The 13,795-nt window shown below is 38.2% G+C and overlaps 1 protein-coding gene across 7 annotated transcripts in view; it reads right to left on the minus strand.

Moving 5' to 3' along the window:
* The window catches only part of PLAGL1 (PLAG1 like zinc finger 1), a 63,543-nt gene extending 55,678 nt beyond the window's left edge, over window positions 1-7,865 (minus strand). For all 7 annotated transcript variants that reach the window (XM_063096623.1, XM_063096621.1, XM_063096622.1 and 4 more), the window contains exon 1: window positions 7,717-7,865. The gene's annotated coding sequence lies outside the window, so the exon portion shown is untranslated. The remainder of the gene's footprint in view (window positions 1-7,716) is intronic.
* Between the last annotated feature and the right edge of the window lie 5,930 nt (window positions 7,866-13,795).

A 13,795-nucleotide genomic window follows, 5' to 3' on the forward strand; every position in this document is an offset into this window, starting at 1 on the left:
ATTCTTCATGGAACTTCATAAACTGTTACTAAAATTCATAAGGAATGGGAAAGGTCCCAAATAGCTAAGACAATTCAGTAGAAAAGCAAAAGGAAGGTTGTGCCCTACAAAATATTGAAGGGTATTATAGATCTATCTTAAGGTTTGTTCAGGTAATACAGACAGCTAGATATTTTTAAAACAAACAAAACCTTGTAAAAAAGCATCTAGAAATACTAGATAAGCATCCTTTAAAATGTTAGAAATTTGTAATTCATATCATCAGACTAAGAAAAACAATATGATAATTTCAATAAATGCAGGAAAAGCAATTGACAAAATTCAAAACTGAATATACATACATATAATTCTTAATTCTATCTGCTGAGAGAGCCTAGAAACAGTGACAGCTCAGTAGCAACAAGCACACCTCGCACCCAGATCTTGGTTTCTAAATACCATTCTCCAATAAAAAAGATTCATGACTTCTTGGAGAAATGACTGATTCTAAGGTTGGTGCAGGGAAAATATTAAATGAGCTTGGAACATCTCACAGTGCCAGACAGTAAGGAAATGCTAAAAAAAAAACAAAAACGGGGGGTGGGGGGGGACCATCAAAATGACAAAGAAACCAACTTGAAAAAGTCCCAATGCCAAAGCTGGGACAGTTTAAGCAACATAATAACAATGGTATTGGATCATAACCCAAAGACTAAGAGAAATATCCATAAATACATACTGATATAAATAAAAGATGGAATAAATAAATAAATAAATGGAAAGAGGACAAATCTTCTTTAAAGAATTCCAATTAATAAATGGAGAAAGAATGAAGAAAATGGAAAATCAGTATTAGAATACCATAACTATTTCAGGTGAGATCCTTGAATGCTAAAATCAGTGGCAAAACTATAAAGAAAAATAGGATATTTGTACAACTTCAAAATATTTCCCTCAAAATATTAATTTCTGTGGTGGTTTTAAATGTGCCCACAAATTATTTAATACTGTTCCCTTCCCTTGAACATGGATTTTCTTCTAATAGAATACAGAGAGGGGTAAAAACGGTAATGTTACAATGAGAACCTTGCAGAAATGGTCTTAACTACGTGATCAAGGTGAACATCACTACTGATGGGGGGATCATGTGCCCTTAGATATGATGCAATGAGAAGAGCATGACATCTCTATATTCTTCACTCAAAATTCATAACCTCAGCCTAATTGTGAGACCAGCCCAAATTGAGGAGCATTCTATAAAATACATAACTAGTACTCTTCAAAAGTGGCAAGGTCATGAGTAAACTAGGGAGTAAACTAGGGAGTAAACTAGGGAGCCATGACAACTAAATGCAATGTAGTATATGAACTGAATCCTGGAATAGAAAACGGGCATTACTGGAAAAACTATGGTAGTCTGAATAAAGTCTATAGTTTAGTTAACAGTATGTGAAAACTAAATTTTTAATTTTTATAACTGTACAATGATTATGTAAGATGTTAACATTAGAGGAAACCAAACAAAGTGTATAAAGGAACACTCTGTATATCTTTGCAACTTTCTGTAAATCTAAAATTATTTCAGAAAAAAATGTTTTTAAAAACTCAATACCCATTTGTGAAAACAAAACTCAGTAAACCAGGAACAGAAGAAAATTTCCTCAATCTGGTAAAGGGCATCTACATAAAACCTACCGTAAACACCATCCTTAATAGTGAAATGTTGAGGTATTCCCTCAAGATGAGGAAAATGCAAAAATGTCCATTCTTAATACTTGTATTAAATATTGTTATGGAGGTCCCAGCTGGCACAATAAGGCAAGAAAAAGAAAAAGGGAATAGAGATTGAAAAGGCAGATTTAATTTTTTTTTTTTTTACATATAACATAATTGTGCATTTAGAAAATCCCCCCAAACCCACATACTACCACAACTATGAGTGAAATTAGCAAGGTCACAAAATACAAGATTGACATACAAAAATAAACAATGTTTTATATAGAAGCACCATGGTTAGAAAATAATTTTTTTAAAAAAATCCCACTATTTATAATAGCATCAAAAAAAAAAAAAAAAATCAAATGCCTAGAAATAAAGTTAACAATGTGTAAGCCCTGTAACTGAAAAACTCAAAACAATGCTGAGAGTAACCGACTAACTCAAAGGAGAGCTATACCATGTTCATAAATTGGAAGATTCAATACTGTTAAGATGTCCATTTTCCCAAAATTCTGTAGATTCAATGTAATCCCAGTGAAAAGTCTGGTAGACATTGACGTTTTTTAAGACACTGACAAACTCATTCTACAAGTTACATGGAAATGTGAAGAAATGCCCAAAACAATTGTTTAAAAGAAAAATTTGGAGGGTTTACAGTATCATGTCAAGACTTACAATAAGCTACAGTAGTTAAGAAAGTATGATACTGATGCAGGAATTGATAAATAGTCCAAGTGGAACAGAATAAAGTCCAGAAACAGACTCAATAAAAGGTCCCACTGGAATTCAATGGAAAAAGAAAGTTGTTTATTTTTTAATTTTATTTATTTTTTCAATAAGTGTGTAGAACTGTTGGATACCCATATGGAATATAAACCTTGATCCTCACCTTACACCATACACAAAAATCCACTGGCAATAATCATGGAGCCAGCTGTGAAAACTAAAACTATAAAGCTTCTGGAAGAAACCATAGGCAAATGTCTTTAAGACCCTGAGGTGGGCAAAACTGAGGATGGAAAGAAAATTTTTCTTTCTTTTTTTTTTTTTTTTTTTTGTTTGGCAGCTGGCCAGTACCATGATCCAAACCCTTGACCTTGGTGTTATCAGCCCCATACTCTCCCAAGTCAGCTAACCAGCTGGCCCCAAAATTTTATGGGCAGGAGGCAAAAAAGCACTAACCTCCTTTCCCCACTGCCTTAATTCTCTACCCCTATGCTCCTCCCCCCCAAAAAAACCCAAAAACAAAACAAAAAACCCTGATAAGCTGGTCTTCACAGAACTCATTCTGTTCATCAAAAGGCACCATTAAGAGAATAAACAGGTAAACTTCAGGGAAGAAAATATCTGCAAACATGAACCTGACAAAGGTTTTCCTGTCCAGATTGTATTAGAAATTAAAAATCATTAACAAAAAGATTACCTAATTAAAAAAATGGGCAAAAGATTTCAACAAGCACTTTACAAAAGAAATGTGAATGGCCAATAAAGACAAAAAATGTTCAATATTATCAATGTTCATGGAAATGCAACCAACCTACCCAAAGACCATCAACTCAGCTCCTCAGTATATACCTGAGAGATGTATATCCACCAATGGGAGTTTCAAGAACATTTGTAACAATTTAATTTATAATGGCTCAAGACTAAAAACAACTTAAATGTTCATCAACAAGAGACTAGATAAATAAATTGTTGGTATAACCACATAATGCAATACTATAGAAGAAGGGTCAACACACTTTTTCTGTAAACAGCCAGATTAGTAAATAGTTTAGGCTTTGTGGGGCATATGGTTTCTATAATAACTACTCAACTTTGCTGAATGGGCATGGCTACGTTCCCAAAAAATTTTTTGTGTATGAAAACATGCAGTGGGCTGGAATTGGCCCATGGGTCATAGTTTGCTAACCTTTGATATAAAACAAAAATAAAAAACCAAAAATACTTACACATGCATCATGAAAACGTCTCAAAAACACGTGAGCAAAAGAATAAACTGTATGATTTTGTTTATATGAAGCTTAAGAAGACTTGAAAATAATCCGTGGTGATAGAAATCAGGAGAGTAGTTGACTGGCGGTAGGGAGTAGCTCTTTCAATAGGAAAGGGCAGGAGGGAACTTTTGTAGAAATGAAACGTTTCATATCTTTATCTGGGTGGTGATCACACAATGCCTACATATGTAAATTTCATCAAGCCACACACTTTATTTTTGTGTTTGTTGTTGTACACAAATTATAGCTCAATTTAGAGAAGAAATGTAATTAGACAAAATCAGAATATACAAGGGTACTTCAAAAAGTTCATGGGAAAATAGAATTAAAAGATAAGTTGAACTTTTTGAAGTACTTGTAGATCTGAAGGACTTTTCTAGAATTCAACATGTATAAGAAAATATATAAAATATATAAAAGCTAGATTAGAAGACATAAGAGTGAGAAAGTTTAACAGAAGTCTAATCATAGTTCCTAAAGAAAAGAATTTTTTTTTAAATGGGAGAAAAAGATAAACAAAATTTTACAAAATTGATGAAAGTCAAAACTTAGAGACAGAATGTGTGTGTGTGTAGTGGGTATATATAGATATATATAAGGTACATACATACCTTGCTCCAAGAGTCTGAGTATACTTTCTTCTTGATCATACGAGGATCTTTAACTTGAGACAATAAAGCAATTCTCAAATTTCAAAGAATCGATAGCACAGACACTTGCTGACTACAGTGCAAATTAGAAATCAGTAACAAAAGGAAAACTCACAAAACCTATGTTGAAGCTAGAGACTACTCCTAAAAGTCACATAAGGAAAGAAAAAATATCACAATAATTTTTTTTTCCCAGCAGCTGGCCAGTATGGGGATCCAAACCCTTGACATTATAACACTTGGCATTATAACACTGCGCTATAACAAACTGAGCTAACCAGCTAGTCCTGAATAATTTTTGTTTTTAATTCTTAGAACTGAACAATACAAGGGTACTTCAAAAAGTTCATGGAAAAATAGAATTAAAAGATTAATAGAATTAAAAATATGAATCTTTACATGAATTTTGTTAAGTACCCTTGTATATTACACATGAAGCAAGAGTAAATGAAAATCTGTAGTGTTTTCAGACAACAAATAAACAACCAGTATAGAGAGCGCAGAAATAAGCCAAGCATATCTGGGTATTGTATATGACAGAAGAGGCACTGCAAATTACTGGGGCTGAGACAATTGCCTTTCCATATGGGAAAAAGAAAATGAGCTAATCATACATACATGTATACACATATACATACATGTGAGGGTACTTCAAAAAGTCCATGGAAAAATGGCATTAAAAGATAATACAAATCTTCCATGAACTTTTTGAAGACCTCTCATAAATATATATCTCAGGTAAATGAAAATTAAATGTGGACAAAATACAAACTTTAAAAACTTCAGAAAAAAATTTCAGAATATATTTCATTAATAGTAGAGACGAATATCATAAGACACAAAAAACAAAGAAAAGATTATGTCTGCAGTTTAATATCTGCAAGTTTATATAACAAACGATCTGTATCTAGAACAATGTTTTCCAATAGAAATTTCTACAATGATGGAAATATTCTGTTCTATAATATGGTGTAACATAATATAAAATAACATAGCAAAATATACAAGTCACATGTGGCTACTCAACATTGAAAAGTGGCCAACGGCAACTGAGGAACTGAAACCATCGAGTAAACATGACAACATGTTAGCATTTTTAAATTCTCAGTGAAGGTCTGTGAAGTTGTGTTACGTTTTTATACACTTTTCAGTATTTAAATTTTTCATAATAGAATTTGATTTTAGTTTAAATTACTCTCTAAAATACAATTCCAGTTTTGTACAAAATATGTAAACATGGCTTTTTGGAAAGCAAACACACCAAATGATTTAATTTTCTTTGAAATACTTTAAAAATTTTAAAAATGATTTAAGGTATAAAAACATATAAAAAAATAACCTACTGACTACTGATGTGTCCACCACGGAATTTATGAAATAAAATATTATTAAGTTCCTTAATCAAGACTTTCCTTTTTCTAAAAAGAAGTCAGAAAATATGAATAATAAATTTAGTGCGCCGGCTTCAGTTTTCTTCATTCAGTGACACCCATGTTTTAATATATTTGGGGGTAAATTTAACACAAAAACCTTATATGTATCATTTAACAAAGAGTTATAAAGCAAACATCCACGTAATCATTACCCAGGGTCAGGAGATAAAGCATTTCCAGCATCCCAGGAGCACTTAGTGGGTCCCTTCACACTCATGACCCCTCTGTTCTTCCCCCCCCAGGAGATGACCACTAGTTTGGCTTTTATGGTAATTTCTTTACATTTTTTCTTTACTACTTTTAATGCCCATGTATCCGTCCCTAAACAACAGCTTTGCTTCACTAGATTCTGAATTTTACACAGATGATGTCACACAGTATTCTTCAGCAACTTGTTTTTTTTTTTTTTTTGGCACAACACTGAGACGCATTTGTGTTGAAACACAAAACTATTTCATCCACCACTGTACAGTGTTCCATTTTATGACTGCTGTATAATTTACCTTTCTCCTTCACGGACACGAAGGAGCTTTTGGTATTACAGTAGACCTTCTTGTACACGTCTACTTGCGTATAAGTATGAAAATTTATCTAGGGCAGTGGCTTTCAAACTTTTTTGAACATGACTCATACTGAGGAATGACGCTTTACATCATGACACACATCTGTGTGTGTATAAAACTGGGGGGGGGAGTTTCATGAAGCAAAAATCCTGTGATCTGAGACACATTCTGATATTTTCTATTCTGTTACTTCGTGTTTCACAAATTCTGATCTTTATCCACTTAAATGATTTCACGACCCACTAAAATGAGCTTCAGATTATGAAAAACGTAGCTCCAGAGGATGAATACCTGGGCGTGGGACTGCTGGGTCAGGGAACGTGGACATCAGACGCCGTCCGCTTTTCTAGATCCTTAACTTTTACAGAAAGGTTCTTATTAAAACACACATAAACTTACCACCATTGAATTTTAGAGCAAAAACCGTGAAACACCAGACCATCTTATCTTTTCACTCGGTCATTAAACAGTATCAATCACTTACCATGTGCCAAGTAAGCAACCACCGGGCTCGGAGCGAGACTGATGAGTTAATAGGCGCAGGGAGGCGGTGTGAGGGGGTGGAGGGGGACCTGGGGGACCAGGACCTCAGCGAGGCCCGAGAAAGCTCACAGGAGGGGCCTCGGTCCTGCCTGGAAGGGAGGGGTTAGCGGAGGATTCCTGGAAGAAGGAGGACCTAAGCGGGGTGTTTCTATTTTTAATTTTTATTGGTTTCCTACAACATAAAAGTAACACATTTGTTGAGAAATTTTTTTCAAAACTACAGTAGTACATTCAGTAAAAAGTAAAAATCCCCGCCACCGTCCTTAAAGTTGGTCGCGGAGACGAAATCACCGAAGTTGCACGATCAGTTCTCCCAATCTAGGACATTTTTAGGAGCCCACGTTTTCAAACAGTTCTAAGAGTACATCCGATAGGGTCGATAACAATAAAGCGTCAAAACAATCACATTTCCCGTCACGATGCAAATGCGGACATTTACTGTTTGGTCACGTTACTACTTTTAGCAGATTTCGCCCCCGTTTTTCGGCCCTTTGGCGAGGTTACCGTGCCGGGTTTAAACACCGAGTCTACTTACTGCGCGGCAACCACGCGCGATCGGTCGGCGAGCGGCATTCAAAGGCACCAGGCGACAGCGTTTTCTGCCAGGTCGCCCTGGCGCGCGCGGTGACAATCCTCCGGAGTTTCACACTTGGTCCCGCGGAGCCCGGACCCCGTCACGTACGCGGCGCGTCGGCACCGGCACACCCTCCCCGGCGCGGCAGCCGCCGAGGACTGTCCTCGCCCCGCGGCAGCGCCGCCGCCCACCGCCCCCAGGCCCGCCTCGGCGAGGCTCGGCCGCCACGAAGCTCGGCCACCAGCCCCGGCCACCTACCGTGCGGGGTGAAGAGCCCCCTGGAACTCAGGCGAGGCTGCTCGGGCGCACCGCCTCCGCGGCCATGACGGCGACCCGGGGAAGCGCCCCGCGCGCCAAGGCCCGCGCTGCGTCGGGCTGCGAGCACGGCTGCCCCGTCCGTGCGTCCGACCGCCCGCCGAGAGAGTGAGGCCAGAGCACGCCCCAGACGTGTCTAAATCAAGGCTCGGGGCGTTCCCGACGGGCTGAATGACAAATGGCAGATGCCGTGGGCTTTGCCGCCCGCGGCAGCCAAGAGGATGGCTGCGCCGAGGAGGCCGCGCACAGGCGGAGCCCGGGAGCCGGAACGGCGCGTCCGCGAGGAGGGCGCTGGGGCCCCTGGCGGGGGCGTCACGTGGCAGGAGGAGGCCCCGCTGGGGAGCCAGGGGGTCGGCGGCTGGGGCGGAGGAAGAGGACAGGCGCCCAGACGCCTGGCCGATTGAGTCACCGGGGTGGGCAAAGCCAAGGTCGCCCAGGTGCGGGGCTGGCGCAGGTAGACCCGAGCCCGCCCGAAGCCCCGTATCCGAGACTGTTCACTTAAGTCACCACCAGGATGAGCCGCCCTCAGCCTATTCGTAAGCGAGAAACACGACAGATGCTAGGAGAGCACTGCAAGAGGCCAGACTAACTTACCGCCTCTGCGTGCAGCGCCGAAGCCATGGCAGCCGCAGGGTGACCACCGCCTGGGAGCCAGGCACGGCCTTAAGCACTTCCCGGGCAAATAAACGGGATCCTCACGACAGCCCCAGCAGAAATACTATTCTTCCCTTTTTACGGGAAGAAACGAAGGCACAGAAAGATTAGACAGAAGTAATTTTATGATTGTAGGATTATACTATGTATGCTTTAAGTAATTTAAATTTTTTCAATGTTATGTGAATTGAACAAAAACGTAAGCGAATCTCCAGTGATTGCTTTCTTCCCTACAAGACGTACGTTCCTAAACGGGGTCCATAAACATTAAGTAAAAAGACTAAACATAAGGAGTTCACTTCGTGTTTCAGTTTTAGACCATCTTATAGCTCTGAAAGAGGAGGTTAAGAAGTATTTTACACTTCCACCCACCTTCACCCCCAGGCTCTCTGTTTCCATCACTTACATTACTTTTGGCTTACTAGAAACTAGAACATTTACAATTCTGCAACCTTATTCTCCCAGATCTTCAGTCTTAATTCTATATTTAAATAAATTTGATATTCATAACATCCATTTCTGAATTCTTTATTTTTATATAGTTCTGGATGGACTACCTTCTTTTTCAAGCCATTTTCTTAAGGAGGGCTTATAGAGTACCCTAATGTTTGAGAAGATCTGCTTTTTTCTCTATACAAAAATAAAAACCGAGCCAGGTAAATATTTCTAACTCACACCTCCCTTCAAAACCTAATAGAACAGGAAGGCAATTGCTTCACTGATTTTTGACACCAAATATTTCTGTAGAGACATCTAAATCCAATGTAATTTTTCCCTTGGAGGTGACTTGATTTTTCTGCTTGGATGCCTGAAGAATTCTTTATCATTAAAGTACTCTTTAATATCCCTATCTGTGCTGTATCCCAGTGTCAATTATTCTATATCAGTTTTTCCCCCTCAACATATGATCTTTCAATTTATGGATTTCATTCTTCTTTTCTTAGTATAATATTCCATTCGTATTATATATCTGGAAAAGCTTCAGTTTTAGGGCTGAGTGTTGTTTCTATCTACTTTTTCTGTGAACTGAGTGTTTTAGGACAAGGAGGGGTGGGAGAAAGGGAGAGTGTAGAACTCAGCTGAGACTGAGTATAGAGCTTGCTGGGGACACCCAGCCATCACTTGTGAGATGCCTCTAAGTCATCCACCAGCCTGCCTTCAAGCTAGCCAAAGGAATACCCCACCCCTATGAGCTTCAGTTCATTTGCTCAGTTCAGCACAGTACTTCAGAAGGTGGCAAAATTTCCTGCTTCTGGCAAGATCCAACTGTGGGGTAGTCAAAGTTCCTTGACATTTCACAGGGGTGACACTGACTCCCTTCTAAATTGGAGGACAGTTGTAAGAATTCTCAGAACTTGCTCTGATCATTGTTTTCCTCAACATGTCTTGCAGGGGTGGGTGGAGGGTTGGGTGGACATTGGCACATTTGGGGACACACCACACTTCAATGGAATCTTTGGTATCATTGCTTTCCCATCGCTTTTCAAATTTTACATTAAAAGGTTACACTTCTTTCTTTTGTTGCAACAGATAGATTTTTTTTTTTGCTGCTTTCTGTCCTTTGGGTGGTTTAGGGTTTTAATTTTGAGTTTTTAGTGCTTCCTTGAGCCATCTTTATCCAGAAGTCAGTCAGTCAGCCTGTCTCTCTCACTGGTAATGAATTATACAAAAATTCTTTTTTAACTTTAGGTTATTCTAACAAGTTCTTTTTGAATATGAATATGTTGACCTTGTAGCTGTGACACACTCCTTTTTCCTAAGCCTTCCCTCTATGACGCATGCTGTGGCATTATAATGTATACCAGCCAAGGTTCTCGAGCAGAAGTTGCAAACTCAACTCTCCACACAGTTTAAAATAATGAGGAATAATGGGACTATGGTAAAATGAAAAGAACATTCTTCATGTAAGGGGCAGATGCTGCACAGCTCAGGCCAATGGCTGTCATGTCAGAATTCAGGGCAATGCCGCCAAATCTGTATAATTTTCAAGAGAAGTACTATATCTAATGTTTTAATATAAAATATCCTAATTCTGGAAACACTAGAGAGGCCAAATGAAGTATGTCTCAGGGGCAAACTGGACCCAAGGGTTTCAAGCGTGGTTCCTGTTGTTGAGAAAACCACTCAATATAAGGTCCATAATCACTCTTTTTATCTAAGTGTTTTGAGATATGTTTTTTTTCTATAGACTCTTCAATCACTTCTTAAAATTTCTTTAGCAAATACAGAGCAAGAAGATTCATAGTGACATATTTACAATTTGATACATGTCAGGACCCAACACTTCCAGAAGCAAGTGTTAGTAGGGGTAACAGCTATGATCAGGCTAAAATTAATACCATGTGGGGGCAATCCATACAGATTATGACCACCTTAACAAAATAATGGGGAAAATATCATTTTTCAATTGATGCAGAAAAGGCATTTGACAAAATCTAATGCCCATTCTTGGAAAATAAATAATGACTACGAATAGAATGGAACTTCCTCTGCCAGATAATGGGTGTATTTGTTTTCTATAGCTGTCACAATAAACTACCGTAAATTGTGGCTTAAAAAAAGAAATTTATTTTTTCACAGTCCTAGAGTCCAGAAGTCCGAAATTAAGGTATCAGCAAAGGCCACCCACGCCCTCTAGTGGCTCTAGGGGAGAATCCTTCCTTGCTTCTTCCAGCTTCTGGTGGCTGTTGGCATTCCTCAGCTTCCTTGGCTTCCTTGGCTTGTGGCCACATCATTCCGATCTCCGCCTCCACCTTAACAGCGCCTTCTCCTTTGTGTATGTGTTTCCTCCTCTGTGTGTCTGTCTTATAAGGATACCTGTCATTGTATTCAGAACCCTCCTGAATAACTCAAGGTGATCTCCTCATTTCACGCTCCCTAATTTAATTACACCTGCAAAAACCCTTTCTGCACATTAGGTAACACTCACAGGTTGCAGGGATTAGGGCACAGATGTATCCTTTAGGGGGCATCTTTCAATCTTCTACAATAGGCAACCTCCATGTCAGTTTTGTTGTAGAAATTGACAAGTTGATTCTGAACTTTATATGGAAATAAAAAGACACTAGAAGAGAAAAAATAATTTTAAAAAAGAGAATCAAAGTTGGAAAACTTATGCCATCTGATTTTAAGGAGTTCTATAAAGTTAGAATAATCAAGACAGTATGGTACTGGAATAAGGAAAAAAAAACCCAAACAGTATGAGTCCAAAAACAGACCCCACACATAAGATCTATTGATTTTCAACAGAAGTACAACTTAATTCCACTGGAAAAACATAAATGATATGAGAACTGGTTATCTACATGGAGGAAAAAAAAAAATTTTCCCTTCAATTCACACCACACAGAAAAATTAAATAAAATTAGATCTCAGACTTAAATAAAACATAGGAACCATAAAACTTCAAGAACTGCCCTGTCCAATACAGTAATCATAGCCAAGTGTGGCTACTGAGCACCTGAAATGTGGCTAGTTCAAACTGAAATGTACTACAAATATAAAATATATTCTGGCTTTCAAAGACTTGGGATAGAAAAAGGATATAAAATATCAATAATTTTCATATTGATTACATGTTGAAGTGATAATATTTTAGATATATTGGTTTAAATAAATCTATGACTTATATGAACTTAAACTGCTTTTTACTTTTTTAATGTGACTACTAGAAAGTTTTAAATTACACATGTGGCTCACATAGGTATTTCTGTTTGACAACACTGTTCTAGAAGAAAATCTAGGGATAGACAGGTTGGTTGGGCTGGACTCCAGAAGCAATAACCATAAAAGAATAAACAGGTAATCGGATTTTTACAAAAAATTAAACCTGTTCTTCAGAAGAGACTATTAAGGAAATGAAAATTTAAGCCACATACTGGGAAAAAATACTCACAAGACATATATCTGACATAGGACCTGTATCAGAATATTTGAAGAACACGTACAACTCAATAATGTGATAAACAACACAGTAAAAATGGGCAAAACGTTTTTAAAGAACTTCACCAAAGAAGATATATGAATGGCCAATAAGCCCAAGAATGACATTCAACATCATTTCCCCAATGACTAACGCAAATTAAAACTACAATGAAACACCACTGTATCCCCACTGGGATGACTAAAATGAAAAGGACTGACAATACCAAGGGTTGACAACAATGTGGAAAAACTGGGACTGTCACATGCTGCTGGAGGGGATATAAAATGGCACAGCCACTTTGGAAAACAGTTTGAAAGTTTCTTATGAAGTTAAACATACACTTATCATATGACCCAGCAATCCCAGGTATTTATCCAGGAGAAACAACAACATGTCTATGCAAAGACTTACATGCAAATATTCATATTAACTGGAAACTCAAATGTCAGTAATAAAATGAATAAACTGCTGATATTCTCAACAATATATATGAGTCTAAAAAACATTATGCTGAGTCAAAGAAATCATACATAAAAGAAGACATAATATATGATCCCACTTATATGAAATTTTAGAGAGAGAAATCTAATCAACAGTGACATAAAGCAGATCAGTGGTTTCCTAGGGCGCAGGGGGGCGGGGGGGGGAAGCGTAAGGGAACTGTGCAGGGTGAAGGAAACATTCCATATCTTCACTGCTGAGAAGATTACATGGGTCTGTATATTTGTCATACCGTACCGAATGATATGCCTAAAATATGTACCTTCTATTACATGTAAATTAGATCTCAATGAAGTTCAGTAATTTTTTTCTGTTCTTATTTGAATAGGATGGGGAGAAAGAAAGAATATGAGACTGTTTTTATCTTCATCTACCGCAGTTTGAACTAGAATCTACTGCTTTTTTGTTAAGAACCTTTTCATTATCTCTCCCTTACATATTCAGCTCATTTTCTCACCTGTGCGGGCTGAAGTGGCAGAGATCAAACTCAAACCCAAGTCCTTCCTCTGACTTCTAATCCAGTGTCCTGTCACAACAGCACGCCGCCATCGAGGACAATCACATTACACAGTTTACATTTTGCTAAACAGATTTTAAACCATAACAACTTGAAGAAAATCTTTTAGTATGTTCAACTCAACTAATATTCAATATGTGCCTAGATTTAATTTTCTCTAACCAAAATATAAGTAACACTTTAAAACCTGTATGAACATATAGTTCTTTTGAGACTCATGGCTTCTGGCCAAGCCACCGCTTGCTGGCCTTATACTGGCCTCTCTCAACCTCCAAGTCTCCTCTTCCCCTTTCTTTGAGAGTGTAATCTTGGCTCACAGGATTCCTGCCCTCTTCCCTACTCTTGCCACTTTTTGCTATGACTTCTCTATCCAGGTATCACTTCTTCAAACAGACCTCCCATGAGAACATTTTTTATTTTTCCCT

This window comes from Cynocephalus volans, chromosome 5, assembly GCF_027409185.1.
Source record: "Cynocephalus volans isolate mCynVol1 chromosome 5, mCynVol1.pri, whole genome shotgun sequence".
Lineage (NCBI taxonomy): Eukaryota > Metazoa > Chordata > Mammalia > Dermoptera > Cynocephalidae > Cynocephalus > Cynocephalus volans.